This window comes from Phoxinus phoxinus (genome assembly GCF_949152265.1).
Source record: "Phoxinus phoxinus genome assembly, chromosome: 11".
NCBI lineage: Eukaryota > Metazoa > Chordata > Actinopteri > Cypriniformes > Leuciscidae > Phoxinus > Phoxinus phoxinus.
Window position 1 is genome coordinate 1004616 of NC_136886.1, and position 12143 is coordinate 1016758.

At 45.7% G+C, this 12143-nt stretch overlaps 1 long non-coding RNA gene across 1 annotated transcript; it reads right to left on the reverse strand.

The window, feature by feature from the left end:
- Positions 1-6600: 6600 nt before the first annotated feature.
- On the reverse strand, positions 6601-8278 carry LOC307006868. Its single transcript, XR_013799535.1, has 3 exons — positions 8157-8278; positions 7581-7643; positions 6601-6674 (listed from the first exon to the last, which is right to left on the reverse strand). It is a non-coding gene; the product is annotated as an uncharacterized lncRNA (long non-coding RNA).
- Positions 8279-12143: the final 3865 nt, after the last annotated feature.

The window sequence follows — 12143 nt, forward strand, 5'->3', positions numbered from 1 at the left end:
CAACGATGATTATTTCTGAGTCACGGGTTGAAACACACACTCAGTCTCACAGTGACATCCAAACATGACAATATAAGCTCAGCAGAACCAGTAGTAAGGTTCACAAGGAGAAGGTTACCGTACTGTACAACACGAGGAGCTTGACCACACACACACGCGCACACACACGCACACACACACATTACTAGGAAGATTGCATGGCAGCAATTGTCCTCCACAACAGGAGATTCGCTCCACGTATCAAACCCTGTAAATACCCCGTCTGAAGCCGAGTGTGATGGCGGTGATTATGACAGTAAAACTCAAAGCGAAACAGAAACACGACTGTGTGTGTGTGAAAATAAACAGCACGATGTCTTAAAACACATCAATGCAATGCAACAACTCCAGCCATTGATTTTTTTTCTCTCACAAGTGCATCAGTGATAACGGCCATAAACGCAGAGAGTCTGTGAACGTGCGCAGGCCTGAGTCCAGCGGTCGATGTGAAGCGCTTGTTATTTCCCCGCACCGATGGATGTGAAGCACGAGAGTGTACACACACACACACACACACTCACACTGCCCACGCACACACACACACTCTCACACACTCTCATACACACTCTCACACACACACCACACACTCACTCTCATACACACACTCACTCTCTCTCATACACACACTCACTCTCATACACGCACTCACTCTCATACACGCACTCACTCTCTCTCTTATACACACACACACACACCGCACACACACCACACACACACTCTCTCATACATACACTTGCCTACACACACACACTCACTCTCATACATGCGCGCGCACACACACACACACACACACACACACACACATGCTTTCCAACCACACACTAATGCTGTAATTATTACAGGACAAACTGAACAAACGCATGGCTTTGGGTGTTCCTGTCACTCGCGCTTCACATCCATCCGTGTGTGTGTGTGTGTGTGTGTGTGTGTGTGTGTGTGTGTGTGGTGAGAGTGTGTATGTAAGTGTGAGCGGTGATAGTGTGTATTTAAGTGTGTGTGTGTGTGTGTCTGTGTGTGTGTGTGTGTGTGTGTGTGTGTGTTTAATCTCACACCTGAGGATCTGGCAATGCGAGGGCGAAACGCTCAAATGCATTTGAATAGAATCTTGATCTCAACGGAGAGAGACAAATCTGTGTTTGATTCTTGCACAGTTTTATAGTGTCATTCTGATGTCCAGTGAAACATCCGGCTCCTGACCCAGAGCATCGAGACCGGCACATCTGTGTGTCCGGCTCCTGACCCAGAGCATCGAGACCGGCACATCTGTGTGTCCGGCTCCTGACCCAGAGCATCGAGACCGGCACATCTGTGTGTCCGGCTCCTGACCCAGAGCATCAAGACCGGCACATCTGTGTGTCCGGCTCCTGACCCAGAGCATCAAGACCGGCACATCTGTGTCTCCGGCTCCTGACCCGGAGCATCGAGACCGGCACATCTGTGTCTCCGGCTCCTGACCCAGAGCATCAAGACCGGCACATCTGTGTCTCCGGCTCCTGACCCGGAGCATCGAGACCGGCACATCTGTGTCTCCGGCTCCTGACCCAGAGCATCAAGACCGGCACATCTGTGTGTCCCGCTCCTGACCCAGAGCATCGAGACCAGCACATCTGTGTGTCCGTCTCCTGACCCAGAGCATCAAGACCGGCACATCTGTGTCTCCGGCTCCTGACCCGGAGCATCGAGACCGGCACATCTGTGTGTCCGGCTCCTGACCCAGAGCATCGAGACCGGCACATCCGTGTGTCCGGCTCCTGACCCAGAGCATCGAGACCGGCACATCTGTGTCTCCGGCTCCTGACCCAGAGCATCAAGACCGGCACATCTGTGTCTCCGGTTCCTGACCCGAAGCATCGAGACCGGCACATCTGTGTGTCCCGCTCCTGACCCAGAGCATCAAGACCGGCACATCTGTGTCTCCGGCTCCTGACCCAGAGCATCGAGACCGGCACATCTGTGTCTCCGGTTCCTGACCCGAAGCATCGAGACCGGCACATCTGTGTGTCCCGCTCCTGACCCAGAGCATCAAGACCGGCACATCTGTGTCTCCGGCTCCTGACCCAGAGCATCAAGACCGGCACATCTGTGTCTCCGGTTCCTGACCCGAAGCATCGAGACCGGCACATCTGTGTGTCCCGCTCCTGACCCAGAGCATCGAGACCGGCACATCTGTGTCTCCGGCTCCTGACCCAGAGCATCGAGACCGGCACATCTGTGTCTCCGGCTCCTGACCCAGAGCATCAAGACTGGCACATCTGTGTGTCCGGCTCCTGACCCAGAGCATCGAGACCGGCACATCTGTGTCTCCGGCTCCTGACCCAGAGCATCGAGACCGGCACATCTGTGTCTCCGGCTCCTGACCCGGAGCATCGAGACCGGCACATCTGTGTCTCCGGCTCCTGACCCAGAGCATCGAGACCGGCACATCTGTGTCTCCGGCTCCTGACCCAGAGCATCGAGACCGGCACATCTGTGTCTCCGGCTCCTGACCCAGAGCATCGAGACCGGCACATCTGTGTGTCCCGGCTCCTGACCCAGAGCATCGAGACCGGCACATCTGTGTGTCCGGCTCCTGACCCGGAGCATCGAGACCGGCACATCTGTGTGTCCGGCTCCTGACCCAGAGCATCGAGACCGGCACATCTGTGTGTCCGGCTCCTGACCCGGAGCATCGAGACCGGCACATCTGTGTGTCCGGCTCCTGACCCAGAGCATCGAGACCGGCACATCTGTGTGTCCGGCTCCTGACCCAGAGCATCGAGACCGGCACATCTGTGTGTCCGGCTCCTGACCCAGAGCATCGAGACCGGCACATCTGTGTGTCCCGCTCCTGACCCGGAGCATCGAGACCGGCACATCTGTGTGTCCCGCTCCTGACCCGGAGCATCGAGACCGGCACATCTGTGTGTCCGGCTCCTGACCCAGAGCATCGAGACCGGCACATCTGTGTCTCCGGCTCCTGACCCAGAGCATCGAGACCGGCACATCTTTGTGTCCGGCTCCTGACCCAGAGCATCGAGACCGGCACATCTGTGTGTCCGGCTCCTGACCCAGAGCATCAAGACCGGCACATCTGTGTGTCCGGCTCCTGACCCGGAGCATCGAGACCGGCACATCTGTGTGTCCGGCTCCTGACCCAGAGCATCGAGACCGGCACATCTGTGTGTCCGGCTCCTGACCCAGAGCATCGAGACCGGCACATCTGTGTGTCCGGCTCCTGACCCAGAGCATCGAGACCGGCACATCTGTGTGTCCGGCTCCTGACCCAGAGCATCGAGAACCGGCACATCTGTGTGTCCGGCTCCTGACCCAGAGCATCGAGACCGGCACATCTGTGTGTCCGGCTCCTGACCCAGAGCATCGAGACCGGCACATCTGTGTGTCCGGCTCCTGACCCAGAGCATCGAGACCGGCACATCTGTGTCTCCGGCTCCTGACCCAGAGCATCAAGACCGGCACATCTGTGTCTCCGGCTCCTGACCCAGAGCATCAAGACCGGCACATCTGTGTCTCCGGCTCCTGACCCAGAGCATCGAGACCGGCACATCTGTGTCTCCGGCTCCTGACTCAGAGCATCGAGACCGGCACATCTGTGTCTCCGGCTCCTGACCCAGAGCATCGAGACCGGCACATCTGTGTCTCCGGCTCCTGACCCAGAGCATCAAGACCGGCACATCTGTGTGTCCGGCTCCTGACCCAGAGCATCGAGACCGGCACATCTGTGTCTCCAGCTCCTGACCCAGAGCATCGAGACCGGCACATCTGTGTCTCCGGCTCCTGACCCAGAGCATCAAGACCGGCACATCTGTGTCTCCGGCTCCTGACCCAGAGCATCGAGACCGGCACATCTGTGTGTCCGGCTCCGGACCCAGAGCATCGAGACCGGCACATCTGTGTCTCCGGCTCCTGACCCAGAGCATCGAGACCGGCACATCTGTGTGTCCGGCTCCTGACCCAGAGCATCAAGACCGGCACATCTGTGTGTCCGGCTCCTGACCCAGAGCATCAAGACCGGCACATCTGTGTCTCCGGCTCCTGACCCAGAGCATCAAGACCGGCACATCTGTGTCTCCGGCTCCTGACCCGGAGCATCGAGACCGGCACATCTGTGTCTCCGGCTCCTGACCCAGAGCATCGAGACCGGCACATCTGTGTCTCCGGCTCCTGACCCGGAGCATCGAGACCGGCACATCTGTGTCTCCGGCTCCTGACCCAGAGCACTTTGTGTTGCAGTGTTGAGGAACTGAGATACACGAGCCGCTGAGCGACTGAACCTGCTCTAAAGTCAATGATGCAGTATTTCCTGTTGTTAAAGGGAATGGGAGACGAGCCTCTGATTGGTTTATTTCACGTTACGCCCAAAACACTCATTACTCATTCAGAGAATAGAGATTTTCCTGACGCTAAACTAGCAAAAGTGCGCTCGCACCGTGAGCTTCAGACCGTGAGCTTCTAGTTTAAACAGGGCCATAACCTTCGAGTGCTTGTGATCGGATCCGACTGCTCGATTGTGGATGTCCATAATATGTGTGCGGTCCGTGAATCAGAAAAGCAATACTGAAGCCATTAATGTTAACTAGCAGCGGTAAACTGACCAATCTCAGACTCTTTATTACCTGTGAGTGCTTAAGAGGAACTTCTTATCAACCGCATTACAGACGCTCCTTTACTGATGAAGAGTCCTGTGTGTAATCCAGATAAACTCCTCTATTAAGTGGACAACACATCGATTTCTGCACTTAATTCACACGAAAATGACCATTCTGTTGTCATCTACGTAACTAAATATTGTTAAAGTAAATAAAACAAAGATTATTATAAAGAAGGTCATTTGTACATCAATCTATCTAATGTATGTTTTACAAGAAAATACTATTTCAGTCTTTATAGTCTCTATACTGAAAAAATTCATGTTTATTTCAAAGCAGTTTCTTTGTAATATTTGTGAAATTTACTAGCAAGTCCACCGAGTGCATACAAATGTATACTAAGTCTACAAACACACAAGATACAGAAATCTTTTCTTTTGAGAGGTTTCAGAACTCTTCCTTAGTCCAAAAACAGCCGACAACCTTCAAAAGTAATGTTCTCATTCAAAAGTAATGTTCTCATTCAAAAGTAACGTTCCAATTCAAAAGTAACGTTCCAATTCAAAAGTAATGTTCTCATTCAAAAGTAACGTTCTCATTCAAAAGTAACGTTCCAATTCAAAAATAACGTTCCAATTCAAAAGTAACGGTCTCATTCAAAAGTAACGGTCTCATTCAAAAGTAACGTTCCAATTCAAAAGTAACGTTCCAATTCAAAAGTAACGGTCTCATTCAAAAGTAACGTTCTCATTCAAAAGAAAACGTTCCAATTCAAAAGTAACATTCCCATTCCACTGAAGAATGACACAATGGAATGTTCCCTTAATGTTCGATGTTAAAGAAAAAACATTCTGAACGTTCAGAGAACAATCAGAAAACGTAATGGAACATCAGCAAAACATTCTAAGAATATACTTCTGAACATATTACAACATTTTTGTTATCTAGGATGTGAGATAGAATAACAGACCTTATGAATAAAGTGCCTTATAAACAAAAGCATATTTGTAGATCAGTTCTCTGAGGATGAAGAGAGTCTTTATCAGAACTGCACATTAGTGATGGCACATGAGTAATATTTACCTCGCATGTTTCTTCTCCGTTGTTCAGTGGAGCAACATCTGCACATCTGCTGAGATCCTGAAGATCCTCCCTGTGAACACAGATTTACAGCACTGAGATCTTTACAACAGTACAGCAGAGACTTGCATAACATGCACATAAATATCAATATCTGCCAATAATATGTCTAAGTAAGATGATATTTAAATGCTTAGTTTATTATTAAAGCTCTGTAGTTTTAATAATATATTGAAAAGTAACGTTCTCATTCAAAATTAACGTTCCAATTCAGAAGTAACGGTCCCATTCAAAATTAATATTCATATTGAAAAGTAACATTCCCATTCAAAAGTAACATTCCCATTCCAAAGTAACGTTCTCATTCAAAAGTAACGTTCCCATTATAAAGTAACGTACCCATTCCAAAGTAACGTTCTCATTCAAAAGTAACGTTCCCATTATAAAGTAACGTACCCATTCAAAAATAACGTTCTCATTCAAAATTAATATTCATATTGAATAGTAACGTTCTCATTCAAAAGTAGCGTTCCAATTCAAAAGTAACATTCTCATTCAAAAGTAACATTCTCATTCAAGTAACGTTCCAATTCAAAAGTAACGTTCCAATTCAAGTAACGTTTGTAAATTAACGTCTCAAAAGTAACGTTCTCATTCAAGTAACGTTTGTATGGAATGTTATAATAAAAGCTGTTAGATATAAATCAAGGACTGTAGATTGAGTGACATGTTTATCAGATCATGTTCATCATTTAGAGGCCTTAGAACTTGCAGCTTTACAGGGTTATGGAACTGGCTTTTTAAAATAGTATTCCCAAGAAATATTAAAGCAGATTACCATCTTAGATCCCTACATCTGTCTAACATCTGCTCTCAAGATCTCCATCTATAATAAAAGTCCCACACCTGACGCCCGGGTCGTGTTTATCTGCGCGGATCTCTGGAAAAGGTCTCCGTCTCGCTCTCGCTCTAGAAGAACACACAGAAAGACGAATGGCTGAACGGATGCGGTGACAACACTGGGCGTGATTCTTCTTCTTCTGTGTGTGTGTGTGGTGGCGTTCGGTTAATAATGCCCTGACCGTTTCATTATAGTAATCAGAGAGCGATCGGCCGGTGCTGGCAGGATGAGTGAGAGCTCACACACTCGCCTCATTAACTCACACACACACACACACACACACTCGCGACAAATTGGAATTGCCTTTTGCGGTCGGTGGCCCCGACAAAACACACAACCTCTCTCTTTCTCTCTGTGTGTCTCTCTCTCTCTCATTCTTTGTATCGGTGTCTCTCTCTCTCAGTCTCTCTCTCTCTCTCTGTCTCTCTCTCTCTCATTCTTTGTATCGGTGTCTCTCTCTCTCAGTCTCTCTCTCTCTCTCTGTCTCTCTCTCTCTCATTCTTTGTATCGGTGTCTCTCTCTCTCAGTCTCTCTCTCTCTCTCTGTCTCTCTCTCTCTCATTCTTTGTATCGGTGTCTCTCTCTCTCAGTCTCTCTCTCTCTCTCAGTGTCTCTCTCTCTCTCTCTCTCTCAGTGTCTCTCTCTCTCTCAGTGTCTCTCTCTCTCTCTCTCTCTCTCTCTCCCTCCTGTTCTCGTGAAGAGCCGTATCTCTCGTGCCATCGTGTCTGGTGTGTGTTCACATTACTCCCGGATCTCAGACAGGCCGGCGGAGAGAGAAAACACAAAGAGAGACGACTCGTTTCAAGCTTATGTTGTAATTTCAACTCAACATGAAAGGAAAATTGACTCTATTTGCATTTAAGTTTACATTTCATCCGATCATTCATTCGCCGGGGAATATGTACTATCGTGTTTTAGAGACACAAACCAACACCATAAACCATAGCAGAGTTCATCAGATCTGTTGACACTCACTGACACTTCTCCCTCCAAAATGATGTCACTTCCTGGAGGATGATGTCATCGGCCCTGTAAAGCCTGACATGCGAAATAATTGTCAGAAAAAAATCTGGTTTTCATATTTCATACTCATATTTTTATCATAAATGATGATGGATAATCAAGTAAACCTGCTCCAGTCCAGCTGAAATATTACTAACAATATCGAGTTATTCTCGTGTTTACTGGATAAATCAGTGCAGAGTTCAGATCATAAAGACACGAGCTGAAGACGCTTGTACAGTTAAACTGAAGACTTTCACTTGATAAACGAGTTAAACTGTCAATCAGAGACAGAAGGACTGAGGAGACGGACAGGTTTATCAGATCATGTTCAATATGCAGAGCTCAGATCAGATATCATACAGTAGCTTTACAGGGTTTTTAAAATAATATTTCCAAGAGGAAAAATTTAAATGTATAAAAATACAATGAATAAAATGGCAGTTCATCCCCTCAAACCAATGATTTATTTAAAACTATAGTGAGTTTAATATCCAATCCAGCAGATGAAGACACACATGATGAGGAAGATGTGAACATGTGACACACCTTCATCATCACACAGACCTGCAGACGTGAGTTATGATTCATAATCATATTCTGATTCCTCAAGCACATCTCGATCGCTTCATTAGTACACGCGTCCTCGGTGGAGGAACTGCAGACTGTCTGTGGCCTGTGGGAACACCACACACACACACACACACACACACACACACGCACACACACACACACACACACACACACACGGATGAGCGACGACACGTTTTAAACGCAAGGCAAACGTCAAGATCTCCAGCTCGCGCAGATGAAGAGCGCTCCGTTTACACATGATTGACAGCTGTCACTCACGCTAAACGACACGGAGACTCAGACTTCTGAAAATACACAGGAGCAAGACACACATACACTTGCGGTTTTTAAAGTTTACCATCACAAAAAATTCCAGGAGAATGTGATTCTTCCAAGAATTTAGGAAACAATATAATCATAATTGCAACACTTTTCTTATTGTTTTTTCTAAAGTTTTTAAGTGTTCTAAAGACGGAGTCAAAAAAGTTTAGTTTGAGTCGGTGTTGTTTTATAGTATTATTTTATAGTCTTTTATTTTTATATTGTCAAGTTTTTCAGTTTTAATAATGTTTTCCGCCAAATTTGTAATTTATTATATTTTTTTAAAAATATTTTATTTAACTTTTTTTGTTCTACTTCTTTTTATTTCAGTTAGTTGCCACAATATTCCTGAATTCAAGTTTTTTAAATCTTATATTTATGCTTTATTTTAGCTTTATTTTGATCATTTTAACACTTTTCTCGTGATTTTAAGCTTTTTAAAGACGGCGTCATTAAAGTCTAGTCATATAACTGACACTATAGCCAGTGTTATTTTATTATTTTATAGTATTTATTAATGTTTTAAATGAGCTTTAATTTGTATATTTCCAGTTTTTAGTTAGATTTAGTCATTTTGTTCCCCAAATGTGCTTTTTGATGTTTTACAAATATTTCTATTCAGCTTTATTTAATTTTTATTTCAGTTTTAACTTAATTTTTCCCCCGTTTTTAATTTATTTCAAAGTTGCCACAATCCTACATTTTTTAAACCCTTTTTAGGTATTTTGATCACTAAAACTCTCCTTTATTTGGATTAGGGCTGATCTCTCTGAGGAACATTTATAGTTCAGTTTCAGCTCGTAAATAAACTCAGAGATAAACCGTCCTGGCTTCAGTAACCTTCTCCTTCTGAGGGACTGAACACACACACACACACACACACACACACACCAACCCGACTCCTAAACCTACCCATCACACAAACACACACACACACACACAAACTAACCCGACCCCTAAACCTACCCATCACACAAACACACACACACACACACACACACACACACACACACACACACACACACTAACCCAACCCCTAAACCTACCCATCAGACGCACACACACACACACACACTATCCCGACCCCTAAACCTATCCATCAGACACACACACACACACACACACACACAAACTAACCCGACCCCTAAACCTACCCATCACACAAACACACACACACACACACACACACACACTAACCCAACCCCTAAACCTACCCATCAGACGCACACACACACACACTATCCCGACCCCTAAACCTATCCATCAGACACACACACACACACAAACTAACCCGACCCCTAAACCTACCCATCAGACACACACACACACACACTAACCCGACCCCTAAACCTACCCATCACACACACACACACACACTAACCCGACCCCTAAACCTACCCATCACACACACACACACACACACTAACCCGACCCCTAAACCTACCCATCACACACAGACACACTCTCTCTCTGTTGTGAGTTATAGACTTCTGTAAAGCCAGCGGCGAATGCAATTAGAAACAAAGCTCACTATTTATTACAGCGTCTGCGCTGGAGCCGCGGGCCAGAGGATGCTGTGTGTGTGTGTGTGTGTGTGTGTGTGTGTGTGATGGGTAGGTTTAGGGGTTGGGTTAGTGTGTGTGTGTGTGTGTGTGTGTGTGTGTGTGTGTGTGTGTGTGTGTGTGTGTGTGTGTGTGTGTGTGTGTGTGTGTGTGTGGAGATCCAGGAGAACTGGACTCATTTCATTAAGAGACATATTCAGAGAGATGACAGAATCAGAGAAACGAGACTCTTGCGTCGAGGAATATTTCAGGAGATTTAAAGCATCAGAATCACTGTGAGAATCATGCTAACGAATCACTGAATCATGCTAACGAATCACTGAATCATGCTAACGAATCACTGAATCATGCTAACGAATCACTGAATCATGCTAACGAATCACTGAATCAGAGGGTGAATCGATTCACTGAAATGAACCGTCTGAACTGATTCACAGACTCTAGTTTCATTTTTCTCTTCCTAAGATCAGATGTTATTAAAACATCTCGTCTGATGCTCTCATCTGGCTGGTTCTTGTTGAAAACAAAACTACAACTGTTAAAAGTAATTTTTGGTAATCAAAATAAAGCTGAAATAAAATCAAACAAATATTAGATAGAAACTTGAACTTAAAAAACAGGGTTAATGGGCCAACTAACTAAAAAGAAACTGAAATAAAAATACAACAAAGCTAAATGGAAATATATAAAAAAAAACGAATAAAATAATAATAATAAAATTTACAAAAACACATTTGGACAGCAAAATAACTAAATAACTTTACTTAATTACTTAATAAAACTTAATAAATAAAAATAAATGCTAATTTATTAATAAAATATTAATAAACACTATAATAAGATATAAATAATAGTAAAATAACACAGATTTTCGTCATAAAAAGATATATTTATGATGTTGATAAGTTTTTTTTACATAACTATCTCAAATTGATTGTGAATATACAGAGATTCATATATAAATCAAAGAAAAAAGCTTTGCATATGTGATCATATGTGTCCGGGACGTGGTTTAGTCTCAGGATGCACAACAGAGATGTTTTATTCACACACACACACACACACACACACACACACACACACACACACACACACACACACACACACACACACACACACACACACACACACACACACACACTAACTGTCTCAGGATGCACAACAGAGATGTTTTGTTCTAACACGTTTATAAAACACACTCACATGAACTAATCCTGGCTCGACTAAACCCCGTCTGTGGAACCGGCCGTTGTGTTTGATTTCTCGGAGCAACAGGATCATATTGAACTTGTCTTTGGTAATAAAGGATAGTTTTACCGCAGGGACGCGGTGTGTCGCGCAGCGTCTCACACACACACACACTGGAAGGTGACCCTGAGAGAGAGTGTGTGTGACAGAAACAGAGCAAAGGCTCCGACAGCGGCCACCTGGAGAGAGAGAGAGAGAGAGAGAGAGAGAGAGAGAGGAGAGAGAGAGAGAGAGAGAGAGAGAGAGAGAGAGAGAGAGAGAGAGAGACATTCATTCACTCACTCACTCACACACACACACACACACACACACACACACACACTCACTCACTCACTCACTCACTCACTCATTCATTCACACACTCATTCATTCACACACACATTCATTCACTCACTCACTCACTCACTCACTCACTCACTCACTCACTCACTCACACTTATTCATTCACACACACACACATTCATTCACTCACTCACTCACTCACTCACTCACTCACACTTATTCATTCACACACTCACTCACGCTCTCAGACACTCACCCTCATTCACACACACACACACACACACTCACTCACTCACTCATTTACACACACACACACACACACTCACTCAGAGACAGACGCGCGCACACACACGCTCTCACTCACTCACACTCACTCATTCACACACACACACACTCACTCATTCACACACACTCACACACTCACTCAGAGACAAACGCGCGCACACACATGCTCTCACTCACTGACACTCACTCATTCACACACACACACACACTCACTCATTCACACACTCACTCAGAGACAGACGCGCACACACACACACGCTCGCGC